Source organism: Felis catus, chromosome D3 (genome assembly GCF_018350175.1).
Source record: "Felis catus isolate Fca126 chromosome D3, F.catus_Fca126_mat1.0, whole genome shotgun sequence".
NCBI lineage: Eukaryota > Metazoa > Chordata > Mammalia > Carnivora > Felidae > Felis > Felis catus.
In genome coordinates, this window is record NC_058379.1 from 66,573,940 (window position 1) to 66,588,698 (window position 14,759).

Here is a 14,759-nt window from a genome sequence, read left to right on the forward strand (position 1 = left end):
TATATTAAAAACCATTTGTTGCTTACCTGAAATTCTAATTTAACTGGGCATCCTGTATTTTTATTTGCTCACCCCGAGCTCTAGCCTCTTGTGTTGTATAGAATTCGTGTGTTCCCTCTGCCAAGGAACAGCCCTTCTGGTGTTTGAAGACAAATCTCAGCGTTCCCTGATGTTCTGAACCTTCCTGGGGTTTTAGGGTGCTGCACAGCACCTCCTCTGGTCTCCCTGTCATGAATTTAATTACTGATGTTAAGATCGTGCTAGCCTTTTTGAGTCACGTTCATGGCCTCTGTTGACCTCATTTATTTGGGTGCCATCAGGCAGTCCTCCCCTCCAGCCTTCAGGCGTTTTTGAACCGTCTTGGCCCCTTCATCTCTGCCCGTGTTCTTTCACCTTGTTGATTTGTCCATGCTTCTGGGTCATTGGAATCCAGAGTGTGTAGCCCAGCAAAAAAGTCTATCCCTCCCAGGTTAGAGTATATTCAGACGTGATAAGCCTGACTGGTAGATCTACAGTCAAGTAGTTGGTGAAAACGGGGACCTGGCCAAGGCTAAGCACTGACATCTTTGGTGTGCCCCTGATAACAGCCTTCCCTTCCCCACTTCCTGTAGGCTGACATTAACCAACACTCACTGGGCCAGCTTACCTGAGTGTAGTATCTATTACCCAGACTACATTTCTCATTTCATCTACAAACATTTTATAACAGTCTTCTTCCATTTTCTGATTCATTCATTGCAGGGAATATTTTTAGAACGCCTCCTTGTGCCATGTGCCAGATGCCTGGTGAATATCAGATCCATTACATCTCCCAACCGAGGTAACCCCATCAGAAAGGCTCGTTCTTTAGGGAACTCTACTGGCCCCTAGTGATTGTCAGTCTCCTCTTGCTCCCCCTTCCCTTTTTAAGGGATCACAAACCATTTCAAAACCCATTAAAAATTTGTCAAGGTGTTTGAGATTCCAATTTAAAGTTTCTAGACTTCATCTTTTTTCCTTGTGGGAAAATTTAAACACAATTCATGGTCGGAAATGTCTGGCCCTCTGCTGCTATGCGTGATTCCTCCAGAATTGCTCAGCAGGTCTGTGGTCTCGTCTGCAAGTCCTTTCCCCATGCCGCACTACAATTTAACAGAGTTGAGAGACATGTGTCCAGCGAATGTGATGAATGACTGGCTGCCTTACTCTTCTTAACTTCTAACTCTAATGAATTCTAAGTAATTTGGTGTATGTAGGTCAAGGACAGGAGAAAGGGCGACAGAAGGAAGCTAATAGTAAGCACTTGTTTTGTGTCAGATATGCAATGCATTCAGCATTCATTATATGATTCCACCTTCCTCCAACTCGATGAAGGGGAGATTTCCAGCCCCGTTTCTGAGTTGGGGAAACTGAGAAGTTCAGAGAAGTTACGTCACACGGCTGGAATGTCTGTGTGATATCTGCAGACTCCACATCCAGCTCCATTCAGCCTCAAAGTCTGTGCTCTTTCCACTGTGCTCCAGGATGCGCTTAACTTACAGCGCGTGTAATATGGCCAAACTCAAATGTTCAGAGAGATGAAGTTCATCATGTAATTCTTTTTTTACATAGGATCTGATTCATGAAACGAGTTGACTATTTCAAACACATCTATCGTGGGCAGTGTGGCAGCCTGGGTTGTCTCTCTCTGGGACACAGGGAGGTCGAGTGATTGTTCAGTATCCCAGAGAATTTTTAGCCGTGGGGGCAGCTGAGAGGCCAGGTTTTTCAGCTCGGAGGGCTCCCCAGGAATAGCAGTGGCCGAGGGAGGTGCCTACGGCCAGGGAGGCAGGCAGGCAGCTGGTGGGAGCCGCGGAGTTCTGTGAGCCGGCGGGCTGACACCCAGAGAGCACAGGGTGGGGCCCACCAGGCAGGTGGTGGGGTGGGTGAGGGGTACGGTGGTGGCCCAGGGAGGGACCGTGAGGGCCGCAGGCACAGCTGAGGCAGGGGGCTGGGGTGTCGGTGGGAGGTGGCAGAAACAAGAGAAGTGGGTGGAGGATTGGACTGAAAGGGTGCTAGAGAGAGAGAAAGAGAGAGAGAGGGAACAAGGGGTGACCCTGGGAAGGTTCCCAGGCCCCTGCCCTGGCCATGGGTCCAGGTGGGTTCTGTGTACCCCAAGGGGTAAGACAGGTGGAGGAACAGGTGGGAGGGGAAATAAATTTGATTTGGATGGGTGGCTTCAGACGTGTCATGGGACACGCTGGCTGGCATCTTAGTGTCTGGGGCTGGCTGCAGAGATTCGGGGTTACTTCCGGGAGGAGAGCTGTTTTCTAGAGTTATTTGTATGTAAGACCTTCCCCGAAACGAATCTCCCTTTCTCCCACCCAGTAAGATTCTGCTGGGATTTGTGCACATGCGCATGCCCTCACACACTCATCCACACACACCACGCGGTCCCCTCACATGTTCACACTCACACACGTGTACACAGTCACACCTACACCCAGACGCGTGTGCACCTTCACACACTTATCCACACACTCACACTTGTACATAACCACACACTCACGTACGTACCCACACCCACGTGTACATCTTTACACACTCCTATCGGACACACTCACATACTGGAACACATTTACACACACATTATGTATCCCTTCGACACACATCCATAAACACATTCACAGGCCCCTTCCACGCACATGCACACTCCCTCCATACACACTCACGCACCTGTACATATTTGCACACTGACATACATATACCCTCACTACCCTCACGTGCTTGTGCGTGCACACACTCCCCTCATATACATATGCACACACTAGTACACACACACACACACACACACATTGTGTACACCCTCACCCACCCACACACTCATGCAACCCACTCACACGCTCCCCTCATCCACACACACTCACTCCCGCTCACACACCTGTGCACACTCATACACTCATTTAAACACACAGCCTCACACACACGTGTCCCCTTTCTCATCTCCCTCCTGCTCAGAAACTGCTCCTTCTGCACAGCCAGCCCTTTACAGCCTCCTCAGAGAGCGGCCACCATCTGGGGACTGGGCGTCCTGGGCAGGGGAGCGGCTCCACTGTCAGGTGGCCCCCACCTGGGCTGGCTCCCCACCTCTAGTCGCCACTGACCTCGTGGGTGCTGGCCGGGACCGGCCAGCTGGAGCAGAGCCTCTCCAGGATGTGCAGCCCTTCAGTCCTCAGTCCCAGGCCTCCGGGAAACCAGGGTGTCCTTGCAGTGGGACGAAGCATTAGAACTCGAAGAATTCATAGAGAGCCTCTCATCTGGCTCATTTACAGAGGCCTGCCCTGCCCAGGGTCACCCTGCCAGGTGGTGGCAGGTTAGGAGCTAGAACACCAGGATCTGGGTCAGGGGGTGGTGCTCAGTGCCCAGGCTGACACGTTTGATCACAGTGGGATCAGAGGTGGGCCTGAGCTGAAGCCTGGGCACAGGGCCTACCAACAGCGGTGAGGCCAGATGTTGGGCGGGGGGGGCCTCTTTTGGTCCTGTCCCGAGGAGCTGCCGTCCTTGGGGCGGGGCCTGGCTGGTGCCTGGGAGTGGGTAGTGAGGGCACGCGGCATGCAGCCCCTGGCACCCACCCATCCAGCCCAGAACCCTGAGGCGGACCGGGAGGCCAAACGTGCTTGTCTTTGCTGATATCACCCTCCTTCTGTCCCTGAACAGCCTAGTTTCCCTTTAAAAATGGCTATTTATGGAGCTCTTATTTAAGAGTTATCTAAAACCTTCTCAAACCTGACTTTTGCCCCTGCCTCTCCCAGCTCTTGGGGGAAATGAGGACTATATATAAATTGCATCCTACCGCATAGAGTTGGGCATCCTTTGATCTGCCTTGAATTCCCCAGCGTTTGAGATCTATTTGAAATACTGGGCTCAGTGAACGGGGGCCACCGCCTCCCTTCCCAGGGCGTGTGTGGCCTTCACCCCACAGGGCGGGACACCACCTCTGGCCTGGGCCTCTGCTTCAGACCCCCCAGGCCTTTGGAGGAAGCAGGTGTCCCCTCTGAGCCAGTCTCCTGACACCCCACCCGAGTGTGGCCACTCGGGCTGGCCTGGCCTGGGAATTAGCTCTGTCTGGCTTGCTCCCGTGGGCTTTCTCTCTTTGGTCCATGCTATCTTTATTATCAGCCTGTGCCTTTACTTCTTCTCCTGTTATAAAATCATGTAACAAGAAATTTGGAAAATATCATTCCTGACTCCATCACCCAATAAGACCATGTTAACCTGTCTGTGTATTTCCTTGTAGATTTTCTCCTTAGGCAGATGAGGTCTTGGTTAGTTTGTTGATTTTGTTGATGTTGTTGTTGTTGTTTGTTTTTGTTTTGAAGTTGAAGGTTAATCTCCTCTAATGCAGAGGCTGTTTCCAGACCCATGGCTCCAGCAGTGGCTTGCATGGGGAAAAAAATGAATCACAGCTGCTATTCATAGCTGGATTTTAAAAATTAAGGGCAGGGAAGCACTTGCTGGGCCTGGGCTCGATGTCTTGAGGCATGTCAGGGAACTCCTGCTTGGAAGGAGCATATATTCTAGGTAAGGTGACAAGATCCACTCAGGTAAAAAGTTGGGTGATATCACAGGCATTATGTCATCACAAATGTGATGCTGCTTCGGGGGACCTTGTCTTTTGAGAAACACAGAGATTGATCGCGCCTTCAGCAATCCAGGGGGGCAAAGATCCGGTGAGGGAGTCAGAGAAGGCTTCCGGGAGGAGGTGGGATGGTGGCTGAACACTGAAGTCTTGGAAGATGGACGTCGGAGAAGGGGGCTGCATTTCAGTTTGGGGGGGATACCCTGGGGGGATATTTGGAGACAGGAAAGCTCCAATATGTATGGAGGCCCGGAAGTGGCTCAGTGAGTGGGAGCGGTGAGCTGGAGTCAGGCGTGATGGGTGGCACCTGTCCTGGGCTGAGCAGGGAACCATGAAGGTAGCCGAACGAGGTGCTGTGATGGAGGCTGCTGATTCAGGGAAAGGTGAGCGGGAGGAATCTCAGGTCTGCTTCAAGGAATAGTAAAGAGGCCAGGAGGGAAATCTGCCAAGTCCTACCTCCTCTCTGCTCAGCCAGAGCTGGTCTCGGGCTGATCCGACTGGCATCAGCTTGGCCCACGGCATCTATAATGACAGCCTGGAGGCAGGAGAGGGTCTCTAGAGGTGAAACACTCAGCACGGAGAACCTCATTTCCGAGATTCAAATTCCACGTCTATCGCGTCAAAACCCACCGGCCAAGACCAGCGGGAACACACCTGTATCCCAACCCAGTCAGGGGTATTAGCCTGCGGCAGCAAGTGAGGGCACGCATCCTGGGCAACTGCGGGGCACCTCCAAACAGGGCGCTAAAGAAGGGGCACACCCTACTCGTTGGAATGAGCACTGCGTGTGGTATGGAAACCAATCTGACAGTAAATTATATCAAAAAAAAAAGAAGGGGTGCACCCAGAGTTTGGGGGCTGGAAAGAATCCCAGCACGGTCTTGATCAGAGTCGGTAAACTAGTGGGTTGCTGAACAGTCAGAAGTCACATCTTTAGAACACACAAGCCTGCTCGGATTTGCCGTCAGATCAGTTTGTCTGTGGGCTTCTCTTGGAACAGATGGGTGTGGATGAGCTGGTGTCAAAGCATTTGAGCTTAGCTAGTCTGCGCTGTGCCGTTTTTCTGTTTTATGAATCATCACACGGGCCTCTTTGCAATTGGTGGTTTCTGTTTCAAGTCGCAGTTCCCTAGACACTGCCTATCTGCCCGCAGGGCCATGTCCTCCCTCATGTTTGCCCTTGGGCTAGTTACTTGCACCCACTGTGCCTTGGTTTTCTCACTGGGCAAGTGGGAATAATAGCGGCAGCCACACCGTGGAATCCTGAGGATGACACGAGTTAATACGTTAGCAGCATCTAACCGTGCCTGGCACACACTGGGTGCAATATACACGCCGGCCATCATTATCACTACAAACCTTCAAGATCGAGAAAAAAGAACATCGATATCCTTACTGCCCCTAAAGAAAGGATGGTCCGCAAATTTGTTTTCCACTTAAGGGGGGATAAAAGAGGTACCGTGATCTGAGATACCCTGACCACAACAAGACAGTGTGGAAGCCACCATAATCTAGAACAAGCAAGTCCTGTTTGACTGGTGTGATCTTCTGAGCAGTGAAGGAAGGGGATGGAAGGAGGCTTTGAGGTTTGGGGCACGTCTATGTGCAAGTGAAGGGGGGTGACACACACTTCCTTACTGTAGCCAAGGACAGTGCAGGAGGAAAGGCACTAAAGCAGTGACACTGAGGTTTGATTTCGATAAGGAAAGAATTGTCTGGCTCTGTGTTGTTAAGTACTGGGTGGGGAGGCTAAGGGGCTGAGGGGTGGTGGCAGGGTGGTGGCTTTCTGCCACTCATTGTCCTCTCCTGGTCTTAACCTCCCCATTTACGAGACGAAGGATCCGGAGCCCTTTCAGACTCCTTGCTTTCTTCACTTCAAGGCGTCCTGGAGATCATGGTCATTCTTCCTCATGACAGCACCGTGTTCTCTGAATACACGTTTCCTATCCACGGACACCCGGTTGTTCACAGTCTCACAAGCTACCGTGCACATTTTGTACATGTATCTCTCTGGACTTGTACGCGCTGAGCTGTAGGGTGCCGAGTGGAGCGGCCATTGCCAGGGGTTGTGCGTTTGTGTTTTCATGTCCATTTCCAGATGTCTCTCCACAGTGGCTGCACCGGTTATAATCCTACTGCCAAGTCGTGGGCCCTGCTACCTTACTCACGTGGTGGGGCGGTGGGTGGGATTCCTTGACGAGCCCTCCAATCTACCTGCCACCTGCCACCTCTGAGGCTACGTGACATTAGAGTCTTGCTGTGCTGCTGCTCCCATTTCTTAAGGTACCGAATGTTTAGCTGAGCTGGGCTTCTTATCAGGCTCCGTTCCTGGGATGCTTCCCACCCCAATTTCAGAAAGGAGAGAGAGAGAGATAGCGAGAATGAGAGAGTCTCTGGTGTTCAGTGTCTTACCAGTGATATGCCGGCAACTGACATCATTCCAACATCTGTGAACACATGCCTTGCCTCCCACGGTCAGGGTGGAGGAGGAGAAAAAGGAGAATAGCCAGCTGTGTGTGTCACTGGGAAGGTCAGAGTCCCTCAGGCTGTGAGACTGAGGGGCAAACTCACTGTCCAGGCCTTCGGTGAAGGATCCTCGTCCTTAGCTTAACAAGCCTCTGATACTTATGGTAATTTCACCCCAGGAAGATGCTGGTAGGGCCTAGATCTTGGTGGTGACCTGGAGCCATGCCCAGAAACACTCAAAGCTGTCACCAATAACCCTCCAAGGGCTTAGCTAAGGGGGAGGGCCTCTCTGACACACAAATGGAAATCCGTCACAAAGGAAGTGTAAAATGACCAAGGAAAGGAAATGCCTCTTGTCCCTTCCACTCTTGTCATGGGCATAGCACACGGTGAGCCCACTTTTATGCATCATTTCCTCAGTTGTCCAGGCTGATGAAAGTGGTCAGCAAGGAGTCCCTGGATCCTGCAACATGTGCTTGTGTAATGTTTACAGGGCCCTTCTCTCTCTCTCTCTCTCTCTCTCTCTCTCTCTCTCTCTCTCTGTCACACACACACACACACACACACACACACACACACACACACACGTATTCTTTAATCAGACATCTCCTGGGCACCACTGTAAGCCAGATGCTGGCTGTGCATGGGTGGCAGATGACCAAATCCCTGCCTCCCCCCAGGGGAAACTGCTCAGACAAGACCTCTTGTGACAGAGCACAGGATAGAAGGTGACAAGTGTCATAGACAAGATGGGCAAGTCGTGCCCTACAGATCCCCCCTTCTCTCTCAGTGACAGCTCTCTTAGTTTCCACTTCCTGGGCATCCAATGATTTCAAGGGAGAGAAGCAGAGTACATAGGAGAGTATGGCTCCACGGGCAGGTGGGGTGAGGCTTGCAGGCGACAGTTTCAGGTCTAGCGTTTGCTGGTTAACAGGGTCACTGGCAAGCTGCTTCAGGTGGGGCCAGTTTGCCGAAAGATGAAACTATAGTGGCGTTGGCTGGAGAAGGAAAAGAGACAAGACTTCCTAGGGGCCTCTGCACTTGGCCTTTGTTGGTGACGTAATGCCATATGACTATCATTAATAGGACCCCTGCTTCTGGATCAGTAGATCGTTTCTCACACTTGCAGTTGAGAGGGAGTTTACTACTGACCATTTCAACATACATTTGTGAAGTACCTACTGAGTGCCAGCAGTGAGCCGGACAATGGAGGTCCTGCCTCGTGGAGTTGACACTCTATATGTGTCCTCAACTGTGATAAGCCACCCACCCCAGAGAGGCTCACTTGGATCTTAGTGGGGGAGTCTTGAAAAGGTCTTCACATTCTGAAGGGCTGAGCCTATACTAGTGGAAACTCAGGCATGGGTCCTATATTTGGGCTGTTCACCCAGTGTGAACAAGACGGGGTGTGTTCAAGAATGAAATCCTGGGGCGCCTGGGTGGCTCAGTCGGTTGAGCGTTCGACTTCGGCTCGGGTCATGATCTCGCGGTTTGTGGGTTCGAGCCCCATGTCGGGCTCTGTGCTGACAACTCGGAGCCTGGAGCCTGCTTCAGATCCTGTGTCTCCTTCTCTCTCTGCCCCTCCCCCACTCATGCGCTGTCTCTCTCTGTCTCCCAAAAATAAATAAATGTAAACAAAAAAATTTAAAAAAAAAGAATGAAATCTTGACGGTTTGTGACAACACGGATAGACCTTGGGATTTTTTTTTTTTTAGATTTTTTTTTTTAAGTTTATTTATTTATTTCGAGAGAGAGTAAGCGTGAATGAGGGTGGAACAGAGAGAGAATCACAACCAGGCTCCATGCACTGTCAGCATGGAGCCCTATGTGGGGCTCCATCTCACAAACCGAGGTCATGACCTGAGCTGCAGTCAAGAGTGTGCAGCTTAACCAACTGAGCCACTCAGGCACCCCAGACCTTGAGGGTATTATGCTAAGTGAAATAAGTCGGACAGAGAAAGACAAATACCATATTATTTCACTTAGAGGTGGAATCTGAAAAGCCAAACAGCAAAACGAAAAAGAAGCAGACTTATAAACACAGAGAACAACTGGTGGTGGCAGAGGGGCGGAGGGGCCTGAGGCGTTGGGTGAAATACACGAAGGGGTTGAAGAGGTACAAACTTACCGTTAAAAAGTCAGTAAGTCACAGGGATGAAAAGTACAGCACAGGGAATGCAGGTAACGATACTTCAATGACTTTGTATGGTGACAGATGGCAAGTACCCTTAACGTGGCCATCATTTCATAATGTGTGCGTTGTGCACCTGAAACTAATAAGAATATCGCATGTGACATACACTTTAATTACAAGGGGTGTCGTTCGGGGAAACCAAATACAGCCAAGTAGCCGGGCATGCCTAAGTTATGGCCTGGGGCTGAGCCACGTGCGTTTGTGATCTTCACATCCCCTTGGTCCCTTTCTCCTGGACTCTTGGAGGCCCACTGGGAGGAGGAGGGACCGGAGGGAACCATGGCATCTGGCCCCCTGGAGTGGCATCAAAGATGCCAAGCTCCCTGGGCTAAAAGCCTCTTGTCAGCAGAGTAATTGGATCTGACTTGCAGCAGGCAGGGAGCAGAGGTATTCAAGTCAGCCGTGCTATTTTTAAACGCCCTCTCTTCCCCGAGTGCAGATCTCAAGCTCAGCGGGAGAGAATGGCTCATCTCAGAGCCTTGGGAATCAAAGAACAACTTCCCCCACCCCAAGTTTAACCAAAGTTTAAGTCTCCCCACCCTCGTCCTTCAAAATCACATCGACTGGGCAGCCGCCTGTGAATCCGGCCATGACCACCACATGTCCCGGATTGGGGAAGTGTGGACTCCACGGGCCGTGGGGTAGAAGGGACGCATCTCGGTTATTGGGCCAGCTGCCCAGCTGGCCGGAGGCAGCCCAGCAGCCCTGGTCTCTTGGTTGCCTGGCAGCCCCAGAGGCTCACCACTAGGCCAGCAGGCAAACATGTCCCTGCCTGTCTGCCATCTGCCACTGTCTTTGACTCTTGGTAGCGGCTCACAGCTGCCTGTCGGGCTTTGAAGACAGCAGGAGTCAGAGCAGAGAGCAGGCACCCACCTGTCCAGCGTCCCTCTGGGAGCTGAGCTGCATACTGCGTGAGCCCTGGGTGGGGAGAGGGCTCCAGGGAGGCCAGCCTCTCTGAGTGGCACCACCGCGGAGGCACCCTCGTTTGTCTGGTTCTTTCCACTTGCGCACTTCCCACCCCCCCCCCCCCCAGCCCCCAGCAGCTTCAGCCATGGGCTGGCAGTGAAATGCTCCCCTTGCAGGGGATGCAGGGAAGACAGGAAGGGCCTTGCCGGTGGTCCTGATGACCCCTCACTCTCGGAGAAGGACAAGGCCACCTTAGGCAGGAGCTGTGGCGGATATGGAGTTGCCGTTACCAGCCATCATGGGGTGAATGCCTTCCATGCTCTAGGTATCACACCTGTGGGCCAAGTATCACTGTGCCCTGTTACAGGTGAGGACACAGAGGCCCAAAGGGGAGCCCCCCTGGCCAAGGTCACTGGAAGATCCTTCGTCTCTCCCTGACAAGGATCCTCAACCCACCGCTCTCAACCTTGCCAGAATTCCTGATGTTCAGGAATTAGTGAGGCTTCAGCTTCAAACAGCACAGCTCTCTGAGAAGGTGGAGGTGTTCCAGACACCTTCCTGCTTTTGCTGAGGGTGGGGAGTGGGGGGGGGGCGGTGGGTGGGAAGTGTGGCCGTGCTCTGTGGCACTCTGTAAAGGCTTGTGGCTTTGGGTGTCAGGTCTTGAACTCAGTTTTCAAAATTGTTTGGTTCAAACACTGCAAGCCGGGAATCCTGTCAGGACCTCTTCTGTCTAGAGTGGAATTAGAATACGGTGGGTTGCCTCGACCCTTTCCAAGGGCACTGATTCGCAAGTTCACACCCAAAGCAGCACCTTCGATAAAGCAGCCTCACTCAAGCCCAGCCTTCTCTAGAAGCAGACCATGTGGTGACATCCAAGGGGCCCTGGGAGGACCCTCTCCACCCCAAAGTATGTCTGTTGCAGCCTGTCCCATGGGGTCTGAACTCACACCACTGTAGGGGCTTCCATTGACTTTCTAGAGCAGTTCTGAGTTGTAGGTGCTACGTGGGGTCGGAGGGCCCCCCTGGCTGTGGAACTGAACCCCAATACACCTTGTGTTCACTCTGGGGTAATGTGATGGGCCGTTGTTGACTTTCTTAGTGCCTCAGTTTGCTTATCTTTAAATTGGGGAGAGGGGGAAAGCTGAAACTGGGGGAGATGGGGGAGACAGTGTGGGGCACCCTGGGAGCCTAGGGTGAGAAAGTGAGTAGAAAGGGGGGCAGAACAGTGCTGAAGACCAACCGACTTGCCCATTTTGCCGTGCTTAACATTTATTATTTTTAAAAGCTACTTTGTGTATTTTAAAAACCACACAGTGTAGGGCACAAAGCCACATGGTAGAGAGCGTGTATATAGACCGAGAAAACCACATCCCCTCCCCTCCCCTGCCATCAGCCACCCGTGCTCTCTCCTCATGGGAACCACTGCCATCAGAGCTCGTGTCATCTTCCAGAAATCATCTGCTGCATGTACACTATAACCTAGTGGCAGACTTGACTTGAAGTTACTGCGGGACCCTCAGGCTCCTGTAAACGTCTGTTGTAACGCCCTTCCTACCCAGGCCTCCCTTCTGTGAGCCGTTGTATATTTTTCAAAGCCCTTGACCCCAGCATGTCTCCTCTGAACCCGTGACCATCCTGGATGAACAGACGGCAATATCCTTGTGCCGTTTTGTAGGTTGGGAAGCTGAAGTTCAGAGAGGCCAGGCTGCTTGCCTAAGGCCACACTGAGAGTGAGCGAGTGAGACTGGACTTCAGTGCGACTCTCCTGAGTCCCAGGGCAGATGTACCCTACTGCTTCCTAGAGGGACAGTCTACTCCCCCTTCTCCTGTCCAGCGGCGTGATTGACCTGACAAAGCAGGACTATGCGAAGCCACTGCCAACAAGTAGGCCTAATTCCAGCAGGCCACGGAGCAGGCGATGGATGCAAGGGCACAGCTGCCCCCATGTGTGCACGCACGCGTGCACATGCACACACACGCGCGCGCGCACGCTGCCCCTCCCCCCGACACCCCTCAGACTCCAGAAGGGCAAATGCAGCATGTGGAATCCCTTGCTCCTCTTGGTTTCTCTTGCCTTAGTGGAGAGGGAAGGGTGCAATGGTAACTGGGAAGGGTCATGTGAGAGGCCATATTAGGTTCTTCGGGGCTCACTTTGTACCCGGTAAACATCTTTACTCTGTGCCGTCATAGCATTGCAGATGGGGAGCACTGCAGATGGGGAGCACTGCAGATGGGGAACATGCACAGAATTGCAGATGGGGAGCACTAAAGATGGGGAACGTGCACAGAATTGCAGATGGGGAGCACCCCATATGCATATGGGGAGCACTGCAGATGGGAAAGTGCACAGAATTGCAGATGGGGAGCACCCCGTATGCATATGGGGAGCACTGCAGATGGGAAACGTGCACAGAATTGCAGATGGGGAGCACTAGAGATGGGGAGCCTGCACCAGGGCTGCATGAGAGTATGTGTGGCATCAGGACTTGGTTTAAGCACCTCGGAAGAATCTGGTAAGATGGGTCTTTATTCTTGGCTCACGGACACCCTGAGCTTCAGGTGACAGCTACAGCCCAGGAGATGGGGGCAGGGACAGTTTCAGGGCCTGGGAGAGCCTGCGTCTCTTCAGAGTGTCCCCTTCCCTGGGCCTGGAAGACTGGCCAGAGTTTAACTGACATCAGCTAAATGCCCACGTGAGACCTGAGATGGTAACCTTACCAGTGAATTGCTTATGGAGCCCCCCGCCTCAGTGTTCTTGGCCCCATATTTTGATGGTGCAGACAATGAAAGAAAGACAGGCTTGGAATGAGAAAACTAGGCTCCACGTTTCCAGCCCTGGGCCAAAGGATGTTGGTAAGTCTTTCTAACCCTTTGAGCCTCAGTTTCTTCATCTCTAAAATGGAAGTAATGTCTACAATGCACTGTGCTGGATGGTTGTGGGGCTGAATTTGGGAAAGGCTTTGTGGGAAGTGACATGGTGCACTGAGATTACTGTCAGCATCACAGAGGTACCGAAGCAGAGTTCCTGAGGGATTCAGAGCACCTGGGGTGGAGGAAAGACAAGCAGGGAGGCAGAAAACAGTGTCTAACGCCCTGGAAATGGGCACCAACCTTGGATGGAAGAGTCAGGACGCCCAGTGCTGCACCAGCTGTCTACCCAGGGTTGGGAACTGTCCTCAGCCTTTTGACTTTGCTGTTGGCATTTTCCCTGCTAATTAGCATGTCATGGGGGTGGAGAGCAGGAAAAACACAAAACAATTGATTTGTCTCTTTGCCAGCACATCTGGGAAAAGGCTGGGTGTGGGAGGTCAAAAAGCAGGCTAAAAATCAGTGCTTCACATTCTCAAGGAAGCTCACAGCTCTGCAGGTTTCAGTTCTCCACTGCTATTGCCGGTGAAAGCGCTATGAAATCAAGGTTCAACTGCAGACCCTCGGGGTAGAGAGAAGAGGCATTGAAAGCCCTTTTGGCTTTGTCAGGGGAAGGGTGATTCAGGGACCTGGCTGGTGCTTAGGGACCAATTAATAAGTCATCCATGCATGCACGCATGCATGCATCCATCCATCTATCCGCCCATCCAGTAAGTGTTCAGTGTGCACCTAGATTCCATCTAGCCCCCTCTGAGGTGCTCTGGAAGAGATGAGGGAAGGGGAGGCTTTTGCTCTCTAAACACTCAGACTCATATTCAAAACAGAGCATAACTCAAAACTGGGTCCCCGCATCAATAAATCAATTATACCAGCTGGCTTTTCCTATGTAACAACCACTCTAAAGCTTGTTTAAAACAGCAACCATTGGGCACCTGGGTGGCTCAGTCAGTTGAGTGGCTGACTCTCGATTTCGGTTCAGGTCATGATCCCAGGGTTGTGGGATTGAGCCCCACATTGGGCTCCATGCGGAGCATGGAACCTGCCTAAGATTTTCTCTCTCCCTTCCTCTGCCCCTCTCCCCCACTCATGTTCTCTCTCTCTCTCTCAAATAAAATAAAAAATAAAAAAATAAAACAACAACCATTTATTCAGCTCACAAGTCAGTGAGTTGATAATTTGGGTTGAGCTCAGCCAGGACCTCTGGTCTTATCTGGGCTCAGTCATACATCCACAGGGAGCTGGGACCGACTGGGGTAGGAGGGCCTCCACTAGGAGAGTTTTCCCCAGCTTCGCAGGTCTCTCACTCTCCAGTGGGACAGCCTGGGCCTGTTTATAAGGGAGAAGCAGGAGTCCAAGAAAAGTGTGAACAGGCAAGGTCTCTTAAAACCCAGGCTAAGAACTGGTATGATGTCACTTTCACTACATTCTAGTGGCCAAAGTCAGTCACACGGCCAACCCCGGATTCAAGGGGTGGAGAAATGGATTCTGCCTCTTGACGGGGCGGGTACAAATCGCCTTGCAAAAATCGTGTCTATCCAGAGCGGAGGAATTGGGGCCACTGTTTTGAACAGTCAACCACACAACCTTTGTTGCTCACAGAGGCTCCGGAGTCGGCCTTGCGCTCTGTCTCACATTCCACATCCAATCTATTAGCAAATCTGGTTACCTCCACCCTTGACATATATTTTCCCTTCCTCCCTCTGCCCCATGCCCTCCAGTGTCCAAGAAA

General features: G+C 52.0%; 1 protein-coding gene and 1 long non-coding RNA gene across 2 annotated transcripts in view; one reads left to right on the forward strand and one right to left on the reverse strand.

Annotated features, from left to right (window-relative positions):
- The window catches only part of RNF165 (ring finger protein 165), a 112,310-nt gene that overhangs the window by 60,488 nt on the left and 37,063 nt on the right, over positions 1-14,759 (forward strand). The gene's annotated exons all lie outside the window — the stretch shown is intronic.
- Positions 953-4,726, reverse strand: LOC109493432. Its single transcript, XR_006588338.1, has 2 exons — positions 3,123-4,726; positions 953-1,121 (listed from the first exon to the last, which is right to left on the reverse strand). It is a non-coding gene; the product is annotated as an uncharacterized LOC109493432 (long non-coding RNA).